This window comes from Cajanus cajan, chromosome 7 (assembly GCF_000230855.2).
Source record: "Cajanus cajan strain Asha chromosome 7, NIPB_CcT2T_4, whole genome shotgun sequence".
Taxonomy (NCBI): Eukaryota; Viridiplantae; Streptophyta; class Magnoliopsida; order Fabales; family Fabaceae; genus Cajanus; species Cajanus cajan.
In genome coordinates, this window is record NC_138523.1 from 25663161 (window position 1) to 25676248 (window position 13088).

Here is a 13088-nt window from a genome sequence, read left to right on the forward strand (position 1 = left end):
GAAGACCTTCTCCACCTCAAAGATCCATTCTAAGTTCCATCAAGATCATATCCACCCTAAATGTAGGCAGATTGTTATGCTGAAACCCTAACAACTATTTGGTTTCCACAATGTTCATGTATACAACAACTTAAAACACTCAACACTAAACACAAGTTTAGAGTACATGAAAAAACATGACAAACTCTCATAACAAGGGGCTAGATGAACTGATTGCTCTTATGCCACTAAATAATAGTTAATAAATTATAAAATTATAAAATACTTCAATATAACTTTACAAGTAAAAAGTTTCACAATTCCCTTAGTAGAAACTCTTCAACAAATGGACAACTAAATAATAACATGATTCCAAATCAGAAAGGCTTAAATCACCTTTTATACAAAACTTCTAGTGGAAAAGAAAAACATAAAAGATCATAAGATAAAATAACTTTAACTACAAGATACCATAAAACTCTCAAGTCTTGATGTCACACTATCAGATCAAGGACCCAAAATAGTCAATGAAGCACTAGGCTTATTCTCCATCATAATAATCTTTTTGTACCTACTTTACTCCCACAATGGTGATCAACCCAAACAACACAACAACACAAAATAAAATATCAAGGGGAGAACTCATCAAAAGTATTTAGGCTAGACTTTGGGTCCAATCCAGAGACTAATTCAAATAAGAAAGAATATAAAGGATTAGGTTAGTTGCACATATTTTGAAACCCTAAGAGCTCAAAAGAGGAGAAATAGAGGAGGTCGTCAAAGAATACACATATTGATGGCAGAAACTACCAGACGGACATCGCTTTTAGAGAATCGTCACTCCAGGTAAAGGGAGGGGAATTATCAAATCCTGTGCATATATGAGGGATAAGGGTGGATGGACAATCCCTAAGCTCTTTAGGTTGTATATTTGTGTTGTGGTATATGTATGAATGCCTTTATAACTTTGTTGATATTTTGATCATGATTGTTATATAATGTTCTATTCTATCTAATTCAAAGATGAATTTGTATGGTTTAAAGTTAGGGTTTTAAAAAATGATTTAAGAATCTAAAGTTAAATGAAATGGTCCTTGAGGAATTAATAATATGATGATGTTTGTCAAATATGAATTAATTGTTTGATCAAATTGATAATTAGTTTATATATTATAAGGGTTAGGGTTAATATTAAGTTTATGTATTTTGAGGGTTATGGTCAACATGTATGAATTTTAAGGGTTTTGGAATGAAATTTGTTAATTTGATAATGTAGCAATGATAAATTGAAATAATTAATGTGTTTGTATGAAAGTTTAAGGAAAAATAATTATTTAAAATGATTATTTTGTACATTTCAAATAATTATTTTATATGTTTTAAAGGATAATTGAGGAGTCAAAAAAGAGATACTAGGATTAAGAATTAAGATAAGTAATTGATGAATAATGTTGTGAAAATCTCACACCGAGCATGAGGTTGGTAGAGAGACTCTAGCCTATCTACGCCGAGCATGGATTTAATCTCGTTGAGTGCCATACCTATTTCTTTTAATTATTTTATTTTAGAATCTGTTTGTTGAATGAGGAACCATCACGAAGGGTTGATGCTATTTACTAATAAATTGAGATAAATGAAGATTAATGTATATATTAAAGGAATCTATTGTGTTGTATCCATGATGTTGCTTGAACAGTCCTATTGAGATATTAATGAGTAGTAATTTTTAAGGAATTAACTAAAATTTTGTATCCTGGTATGTAAATATCAAGGATGTCATTGGTGAATTTACAATAAGAGGAAGGTATTAAAAAAGTAATAGTAAAGGGTAATAATATGATGTATGATGATATTTAAGGTTCGATGATGGTAATGTTATGATTGAGATTTTTTTATAATGATGTTATAATGATAAAGGCTATAGTATGTGATCAGAATGTATAGTAATAATGATGTGCATATGAGAAGGAATTAATGTGTAAAAATTATGTTGATGTACGATGTGTTGAGTTGCTATGAGCAATATATTGAGATGTGATGATACATTGAAATGTTGGAGTATGATAATATGTACATATTACCAAAACTTTATTAATTTAAGAGTTTGTTCTTATTTCTTTTGAAACATTGCCTTATGTGTTTTATTTTAAATGGTGAATAAAGATATGAACCTTTTTACAAGTTTTCTGAAATGACTTATGATATTTATTTTATTTTTCCAAAAATTTTATTATATTTATTTATCAAATCTTTTGGGATAGAAGGGTGTCACATTTAGTGATATCAAAGCAAGTCGATTCATTTGCCATGTGTTATGTGTTTACTATGTTTCTATGTGTACTCTAAATTTGTGTGTTTTATGCTAGGTGTTTTGAGTTATTGAGCATTTTTTTGTTAATAAAAAAGGTTTATGGTAGGGAAGAACGATCGCATTTTAGTTGTAGCATTGTAGGCGATAGCTTAGGTGATGGAAAAAACCCCAATTGGCGGGTCAGTTTCTACCTTTGATGTTGTCTTAAATGCCTTTGAAAATTTCTAATAGGAGTTTTGTAGTTGAGTTATATTGTTTGCCTTGGAGTCAACTAGATGTTTTTCTCGGGGTGAACTAGTTATCTTCCAACCATGTCCCATATGTATCCCTTAGAGATTAGGGTTTAGGGACATGTCATTTGCAAGAATAAAGTAGGTACAAGATGATGGGTTTGAAGAAGGAGAATTATAAAGAGGGATTTTGCTATGATAATGTGTGATCGAGATTGAGTTTTAGAATTAGTAGTGATTTCAAAAAATTTTGATCTTGCCCACAGATAGTTTGGACTTTCATTTTGAAAATCTCATCGGTTAGGGAATGTCTGGAAACCAGACTAATCCCTAATGAATGGTTTTTTGAAGAAAAAAAAGGTTCTTAGGTGATGCCACCGATATTTTACTCAAAATATCAGAAAAGAAAAGGTTTTCAAAAGTTAATTATGGCCTTGACAATCATAATTAGGTTTGGGAGTCGGTTACACGTAGGGAATGTATTAGACACCCTAAAATGCCTTAATTTGGAACCATATGATGAATTTAGCATAACAATAAATAATAATTTGAATATTTACTCTTTTTATTAATTATTTTCAAGACAAAAATATCTATTATCTACATGACTATTTATTTATTTATTGTATATAATAATAATAATAAATAAAATGATAAATAAAATAATAAATAAACAATAAATAAAAGAGAAGAATTTAGAAACAAGCTTTTTATAAGAGAATTTTCCCAAATGCATTTGGGGCGTGTTTTGACAACACTTCGCTCTAACAAAAGTCTCACTATCACTTAGAGATTTATATAGAGAGGGGGGAGCTATGCATCTTGAGGTTCCTAATCCCTTGGCCAGAGGGTTTCTTATATAGTCATCTAGGAGGCAAAAGTACAAGAGAATTGTCCAATGTGGGACTAAATCTTAGAAAAAATACAATCTTTTTGCTAGGCACCATGCAGGACCTCTAGAGAACTCGTTAGCCATCGGATCGTGCTAGTTTTTTTATGGTATCCTCACAATATTTGGATCTTTGATTTCAGCGGTTAGATCGTTTAAATCAGGTCTGTAGTGATAGATACTATCAGAACAAAAACATTGTCTCGTATAAGACTCTTATTTTTCAGCTATAGTGTGAGGCCTCTAGAGAATTTGTTAACTGTTAGATCAAGCTGAAATTTTGATGATATCTTCGCAATACAATGATCTTTAACATCAACGGTAGGATCATCAAAATGAGGTCTATAGTAAGAGATATTAACAGAACAAAAATGCTGCCCAACAGGAAGCTTATTTGGAAAGGGGAACGAATCGTTCCAAGATTGGGAACGACCGTTCCAAGGTTGGGAATGGTCGTTCCGTGCCTCATATTAGGTTTTTGAGTTTTCTGGCCTTTTAGATCTATCTTGGTCCATTTAGGTTCTTTGTTGGGCCCTCAAGGGCCATACGTGATGCTCTTTCTAACTACAGTACGAGGCATCTAGAGAATTCGTTAACAATTAGATCATACTAAAATTTTGATGATATCTTTTCAATACATTGATCTTTAACTTCAACGGTCGGATCATCAAAATTAGATCTGTAACGAGAGATATTATTTGAACAAAAATGTTGTCTAACCCGTTGGGCCCTCAAGGGTCGTTTGTCTCACTCTAGTAGACCTTTGTCCTTGGTTTGGGTATCCCAGATGAAATCGAGTATCTACAAGTAGTTGAACATATTTTTAAGTATGTTTTACTACCAAAACTTTATTAATTTAAGAGGTTATTCTTATTTTTTTTAAAACAATGTTTTCATATGTTTTATTTTAAATGATGAATAATGTGAACACTTTTGCAAGTTTTATAAAATGATTCCATTTTCCAAAAATTTTGTTATATTTATATATTAAATCTTTTGGGTAAGAGAATATCATAACTGAAACAGCCCAATTTTCACTGGGCCAAGAGTCCAATTAAGGTGGTTTAGTAGCCCAGAACAGGCCATTCCAAATTACTAAACATACCTACTTTTGGTAGCCCAGAACGAGCCATTCCAAACCATTAAATTTGCCTATGATTCTTAGTTGGGAACGGGCCGTTCCGGATTTTAGAAATGACCTTTGGACCTTATTGAGAACGGGCCGTTCTGGTTTCAGAATGGGCCGTTCCAAAATATGACCGTTGAGAGTTTTTAATGCAAACTCCAGAACGGGCCGTTCTGGTTTGAGAACAGGCCGTTCTAGATGTGAATTTTACACATGACGTGAGATTTCAGAACGAACCATTCCAGATTTGAAACGGGCCATTCTACGAATCATGATGCCTATAAATTGAGTGCTCTAACACTCCCAAAATCATATTTTTTCAGTTCTGACTTCTTTCAGTTCTGACTTCTTTCTTCTACATTCCCTTATATCCCTTCTACACTCTCTGAAGACCAAGGGGCACTTAGAGGAGGAAACCAAGAGATCTCTGTTTTAGTTTCAACTGTTGTTTATCTAGGTACGGGGGGAAAATGGGATTATTTATATGTAGAGTTACATGAGGGAATTGGGTAGAGGAAGAGTCCCTTAAGATTATGAGTAATTTTATAATTATTTCTGTTTGGAGAATTATTGGTCTTATGTGATTCTGTATGAATTTAGGATTATGAATATATATTTAATTTGTAAGAATGATGATTTGGAGAGAGAACGAAATTATAGAAAAGTGCCTATAAGTTAGGTTGTGGAAAATTGGATTATTTCTGTTTGAGGAATTGATGATCCCATTAGATTTTGTATGTGAGGATTAGAAATATATATTTAATTTGTAAGAATGATGATCTGGGAGAGAGAACGAAATTGTAGAAAAGTGTCTGTGAGTTAGGTTTTAGAATAATTGGGGGTTTTATCGTTTATGTTAAGATTATATTAGATTGATAATTCCATTGATTATTATATTAATTTATGAATGTTATTGTTATATTACTTGATAAGAATTGATGATCTAGATGTGAACTGCTTGAGGGGTGTGTAAACCCTTATTTTGTTGGACTTATCTGTTGTGTATGTGATATGGAATTGAGCTATGAGATGAGATGTTATATGAATGTAAATATGATTGTGATTGTGGTTTCTCACACTAATGACCAGGGATGAGACGAACCTTGAGTAGTGATGCTTCAAGGACAAGCGTGCCCCTGGCATGGTGTGGGATGAGTGAGGCAATTAACACGCATCACTTATGTCAAATATGGCAGCCCTGACATAGGGTTAATTGCAAGACTTGTGTGGATTGTAATGTGATTGTGGTTCCTCACACTAATGACCAGGGATGAGATGAACCTTGGGTAAGTGATGCTACAAGGACGAGCGTGCCCCTGACATGGTGTGGGATGAGTGAGACAATTAACTCGTATCACTTGTGTCAGTTGTGGCATGGCTTTGACATAGTGTTTATTGTAAGATTTATGTGGATTGTGATGGATTGATGTAATTGTGAATTGAGATGTGAAAATGATGAATGATTGATAAATTATGATATATATAAATGCTTGTAAATAACATTTCAAGTTATGATGAGATGATGTTGTGGATTTCCTTGTGTGCTTTATATATAAATGTTTTCTTTTCTCATCGTACAATTTGTGGATGTTTTAGGTGAGGAAGATTCGGCTTTGAGTGGCATCTAGAATGTCAACTGTTGAGTTGTGGGTGTGCTCTGATATTGTGACATCGTAACAAAAAATTCTAGGATATGGAATTTTTATATAGAATTAGAGTTGTATTTATTATTTTTAAAAATAATTTGTAAACTCTCAAGTTTTACTTTCTAAATTTCATTTTCAATTATTTTGGTTATTTATGAAGGTTTTATGTGAACCCTTTTTACCAACATTGAATATTTTATTCTTTAATTTATTTACAAGATTTATTTATATATGTGTTGGGGTATTAAGGATGTTACAATAACTAACCATTTTCACACTAATAAATTTTCATTGTCTTGCTTTTTAAACAAGTATATTTGGTCAAACCTTAAAAAATGTGTATAATAAGTAAATAAGATAGATTGAGGCTTAACAAATATGTTGTAGGCTAAACTAATAATACCGTTAAATGATTAAAGTTGTATATTTAAAAATGTTTCATCCATCGGTCCATTTCTATATCCACTAATAATAATATTAATTGATTTAAACTTTTTTTTGGAATTTGTTTCTAATATTGTTTAATTATGAATTTATGACTTATTTTTATATTTTGAATTTAATTAAAATAACTTTTTTAGTTGATTTATTAGTTTTATACATAATCAAATGCAAGTAACGAACAAAAATGTCAATATATAAATTAGTACGAAACAAATACGGAAATGATGATCAAAGTTATTACCTAAACTAGTCTTGGTTGGTCATTTGTCTTCAGCCAAGTCAGCTAGGCATTCAGAATAATAACTAAAATTGTTCACAAATAATAATAGCAATAATTAGATATGAAAACTAAAATTAAAGAAAAAATGTTGAGGAAACAGACTTCTAGATTTCAAATACTAGCTACGATTAAGAAGTTTGGAATAAATTGTTAATCAGAAGTATTGATATTGAGAAGCAAATTATAAGAAGATGGTTTATTCAAAAGAGCAGTTGAACTTGACTCAAAAAGTAGGAAAGGTCGTAGAACGATGGAAGAAGACCATAAATAACAAACAGAAGTGCAACAAATTAAGAGATCGAGTACCGAATAAAGCATGCATATGGAATCTAGAATGTGAAAACTTTGGGTTCTATGGCGGTGGTCATAGATAAACTGAAATTAATTCTTTGTATTCCTCCGCCCAACCCAATCCAAACCACCGACTGTTTATTTTATATATAATTAAAATTATAATAAATTATATAAAAAATAAATATTATATTTTAATTTATAAATTATATTTAAATTTTTGTATATACATAATTTATGATAAATAATTTATATTGTAATATTTTTTTAATTATTGATAATTTATTTTAAAATTTATTTATAAATAAATATGATAAATAAAAATTAAAATAGATAATAATTTTAAAAATTATTAAAACTTTATCCATCGAGAAAACTTCTTAAAAATATTCACGTTAAATATTTTTTTTTAAATACTCTTATACTCTTTCATATTTAATAAAGGAGTGAATCTGATTATTTATATTTAAGAAATTTTTTTATTAAATTAAAATTTCTTTATTTTAATTTGATTTTCATAAAATATTTTTTATAAAAATAGAAACTATTTTTTTAAAAAAATTATATTTAACCTATACATCAGTTAATTTTAATTTATAGAAAATATTTATCTTTTTATGACTTCTAGAAAAGTTTACAAGTCGTAAATTATGGGAGCATACTAGCTACGTTTAGGAAATGTTCCTCATATAACAATCATATCCAATGGATGGATGAAGGCTTTCCATTGATCTCTTCGACTATGGAGTGTCGCCACCGGCCCAAACGGGCCTCGGCGGTCGCGAAGACGGTTGAGCTCACTTTTATTTTAGTTTTGAAAATGTATTGGATTATTAGAACGACTTGTTCTCAAACTGAGACCTTGTCGATCTTATCCAATTTATTTATTAAAAGTCTCACCAATCCATATTAATCCCAAGCGGGACCCTCCATAGATTAGTGGTTTTCGCAAAAGGAGGGTTCGTGAAGTCGCCACCAATGTTTTACTCAAAACATTGGAAAAAGGGATAAGGCAATTGATTTTATAAATCAACTTTGGCCATTACAACCAGAGTTGGGTAAGGGAGACGGTTACGCGTGGGGAAGGTGTTAGCACCCCACAGCGCCCCTTTCGGGTTCCCTATGACAGATTATTTCTAAAATAACAGCGTAAAATTACTAAATTACCCCTATTTATTCTAAGCAATTATAAATTAACTATCTACATGATGACAGTTAAATATACACACAGAAAGCAGTAAAAGGAAGGATTTTAAGAAGAAAACCTTTGAAGCGTGCTTTTATATATTTCGTAAAACTGGGAAGCTTTTTGGCGTTCCCTCGCTCTACAAGCCCGCTCGCTCCCTCCTATAAAATTTTGACTATGGAAATCCGGAGGATTTCCCTTCGACTAGGATCGAATCTCCAAGCTAAGTGCTCGGAATTCCAGAACTTCGTCGGATCGACTCCCAGAGAGATTTCTAGGGCAGAACACTACTCAAAAACCCCAGAATACTCAAGGAGGGAGTCAAAACTGAGTGTGAAAGTGTGGAATGACGTCCAATTGACGTCATATTTATAGGGAACAGGCGCAATACGGGCTACAGGATCAATACGGCCGTATTGAAATTTTTGAACTTCAATACGGCCGTATTGAGTTCAATACGGCCTTATTGAAGCTCAGAAATTTCAATATGGCCGTATTGAGTTCACTGCGGCTGTATTGAAGCTTCAATACGGCCGTATTGATTTCAGTACAGCCGTATTGAAGTTCAGAAACTTCAATACGCCGTATTGAGTTCACTGCGGCCATATTGAAGCTTCAATACGGCCGTATTAAGTTTAGTACGGCCGTATTGGGCTTCATTCCCTCCACTTCCTTATTTTGAGCTATTTTAAGACTTCTAGACCTACAGAGAACCCTCCTAGGGCCTTCCAGGAGTCCTTCTGGCTGATCTTCCTTCAGTCTTCGAGAGTCTTCAAGCTTTATTTCCGACCCGGACAATTTTAGGGGTCTACAGCTGCCCCCCCTTTACTTAGTCAAACGGCCTTTTGGTGTACCGATTGACAAGTAAAGGAGTTGACCCAATTGTCCGGGGAATAAGCCATCCTTCCGACTTGTAGTGTCTTCAGGTGGGAAAATTGTTGAGTAGCCTCTCCAGGTTGGTGCATACCTCCGCGCTTCTAGTCACTTTGGTAGCGTGAGCCTTGCCCTCTCCAGGGTGAGTTTGCCCTCTCCAGGGTGAGTATTAGTCGTCGCCTCTCCAGGCTCATGCATACCTCGGTGCTCTCGACAACTGGGTAGCTGAGTACTGCCTCTCCAGGCCTGTGCATACCTCGGTGCTCTCGACAACTGGGCAGCTGAGTATTGCCTCTCCAGGCTTGTGCATACCTCGGTGCTCTCGACAACTGGGCAGCTGAGTATTGCCTCTCCAGGCTGGTGCATACCTCGGTGCTCTCGACAACTGGGTAGCAGAGTATTGCCTCTCAGGCTTGTGCATACCTCGGTGCTCTCGACAACTGGGTAGCTGAGTATTGCCTCTCCAGGCTGGTGCATACCTCGGTGCTCTCGACAACTGGGTAGCTGAGTATTGCCTCTCCAGGCTTGTACATACCTCGGTGCTCTCGACAACTGGGCAGCTGAGTATTGCCTCTCCAGGCTGGTGCATACCTCGGTGCTCTCGACAACTGGGTAGCTGAGTATTGCCTCTCCAGGCTTGTGCATACCTCGGTGCTCTCGACAACTGGGCAGCTGAGTATTGCCTCTCCAGGCTGGTGCATACCTCGGTGCTCTCGACAACTGGGTAGCTGAGTATTGCCTCTCCAGGCTGGTGCATACCTCGGTGCTCTCGACAACTGGGTAGCTGGGTGTTGCCTTTTAGGCTTTGAGATGATTTTTGTCTCCACAGTCCACGATGCTGCTTCGACGGTTTTTCTGATTTTTGTGCCGCTGAGGGCTGGATAACACAGGGATCCGTCTAGGGGATGTGCAGTCATTCATAGGTTTTTGTGCCCCAACTTGCATTGCTTAGTTGGTACCCATGGGGAATTTCTGTTTCCTTGGGGTGTAGACACAGATGCTCTTTCTCTGAGTTGAGCGATGCCTTATGTTTGGCTGACGTCCTTTTGACGTGAGTGGAGTATCCCGGTTGTCCTTATTCGGGTATCTCTTTTTGATTTTCTGATTGTGTTGCCTCTGTGTAGGCTGTTATCCGCTGGGGGATTTTGTCGTTGATTTTGATTAGCCTCTTCTGTTAGGCGTATCGGCTTGACGTTCGATGTTTGGCTAAGAGCCGGATTCCACTTGGGGAATACTTATTGATATTTTTGATTTTCTTCTCCTTTTTGCAGGGATGCCTCTCGAGTAGGCGATTGGGGATTTGGGGATCTTATTGTATCCCAGAGTATTATTTAGGAAGCCTCTACAGGCTTAGCCTCGCTCAGCGCTTTGAGTCGGAGAGCTATCTTCCACTGAGGAAGTGTTAAGTCCTTTGACTTGTATATACTGTTTGGATGATCGCACTTCCATTGGGGATTGCGTCGATTTTGCTTTGATAGCTCTCGCTGGGGATTTTTCCGTGAGCTTGAGCTGAGGTTCCCTCTGGGGAGTATTATTTCTGCGAGCCTCTCCAGGCTCAGTTATTCTGCATACTGTGGAGGATGTGGAGTATTATTTTGGTAAGCCTCTCCAGGCTTAGTTATTCGGTACAAGCTGTTTGTTGGATTTTCTATATCCTTGCCTTTTTTCATTTTCGGCTTTTTCTGTATTTTGCCTTTTCTTCTGATTTGGCTTTTTCTGTATTTTGCCTTTTTTATGTTTTTGGCTTTTGCTGTACAGAAATTAAAAGTGCTAAAGAAATTAAATTCAGTTATTATGAGAGAGTATTATTTCGGCAAGCCTCTCCAGGCTCAGTTATTTTGTAGGAGTATTATTTCGGCAAGCCTCTCCAGGCTCAATTATTCTGAAGGAGTATTATTTCGACAAGCCTCTCCAGGCTCAATTATTCTGTGGGAGTATTGTTTCGGCAAGCCTCTCCAGGCTCAATTATTCTGTACGAGTATTATTTCGGCGAGCCTCTCCAGGCTCAATTATTCTGAGAGAGTATTGTTTCGGCGAGCCTCTCCAGGCTCAGTTATTTTGAGAGAGTATTGTTTCGGCAAGCCTCTCCAGGCCCAGTTATTCTGTATGATGCTGTTGATTTTCTGAATCTTTGCATTTTGCTTGCTGCTGTCATACACAAGCAATTTTCTATTTTTCTATTTTATGCGGTTGCCTCATGATAAGGTCTTTGAATGTGCAACTAATGTGTGTGTGATGCACAAATGCAATACAATTTTTTTTATTTTTGTTCATTTATTTAGAAAAGTGAGTGGCTCTCCCTATCCTCTTCTTCTTGGAGGACTTTCTGTCATTGACGCGAGGGAGTGTTTTTGTGAGCCTTTATGCAGGAGATTATGGATTTTACAAGAGCCCCTCCAATTTTCTTTATTTGACCGATTATTAAAAGAGTTTCATACAATTTTTGAAACATCAATTTAGAGGCATAATCACATGGTCAAGAGAGAAAAGAAACAAATGGATATTTTATTTGATATTCACAAGTGTTTTTTTTTTTTTTTTTTTTTTACAGAAAGATATACAGAAGGAAATTTCTGAAGAATGGCTGGCCAGGGTAGGCTATATACATTGGGCTTAACAATTATATCTGTAATTGTTGCTCTTTACGTTCCCCTAATTGCTTCAGCCTGAGCCAGGAGTGTAGACGCTTGCTTCTAGAAGATAATCACTTGAACCGCCTTTCGGTTTTCGATTCAAGCGATCGTTGCTTGCTTTGCTTTTACATCTTATTCTTTTGCCCCTAACTTTTTCCTAGGACGTATCCTAGCGGGGATAATTTTGCCGTTGTTTTGCCTAGTACCCTTGTACTGGCGGGCTTTTTATTTTGCCCTAACTTTTGCCTAGGACGCCTTTTTTGGGTTTTCATCCTAGCAGGCCTATGCAAGCAACGTCTTCAAGCATAGTACTTCTTTACCACGTCAATGTTGACTGGGTATCGAAGTTCTTCTCCGTCCATGTTTGTGAGAATCAATGCTTCTCCTGAGAAGGCTCGTTTTACCACGTATGGTCCTCCGTGATTTGGGGCACACTTTCCGATTTTGCCCTTTTTGAGTTGGTAGTAATTTCTTCATTACCAACTCTCCCTCATGGTAGACTCGAGGGTGGACTTTCTTGTCAAAAGCCTTTTTGATCTTCCTCTGATAGGCTTGACCATGGCATATGGCGTTCAGCCGTTTCTTTTTGATAGGGTTCAACTGGTCATATTGGCTTTGAACCCATTCTGCCTCGGAAAGTTTTATTTCCATGATTACCCTTAGATAGAGTATCTCGACTTCGATGGGTAGAACTGCCTCCACCCCATAAACGAGTGAGAATGGAGTAGCTCCTGTAAATGGACGTACTGAAGTCCTATAGCCATGAGGAGCGAAGGGTAACATCTCGTGTCAGTCTTTAAATGAGACAACCATCTTTTGCACTATTTTTTGATGTTCTTATTGGTTTCCTCGACTGCCCCATTCATCTTTGGCCGATATGGGGAAGAGTTGTGGTGTTGGATCTTGAATTCTTGGCACAGTTCTTCCACCATTTTGTTGTTCAGATTAGATCCATTATCAGTGATGATTTATTTCTCCATGCTTCCACTAGATTATTCTAAAATCGTTGGGACAAGAGAGAAAAGAAGGAAAGGGTATATTTTTCAAAAGTTTGTGTTTTAGAGGGGATTATTTTATTTTTTGAAAAATGGATTTTGTAAGAATGGATGGCCAAGGTAGGCTTATGTGTTTAGGCTTGTTTGATTAAATACTTATGAAGTTAAAAAGTCATGTTTGTGATTCGACAACTTGGATAGCTTC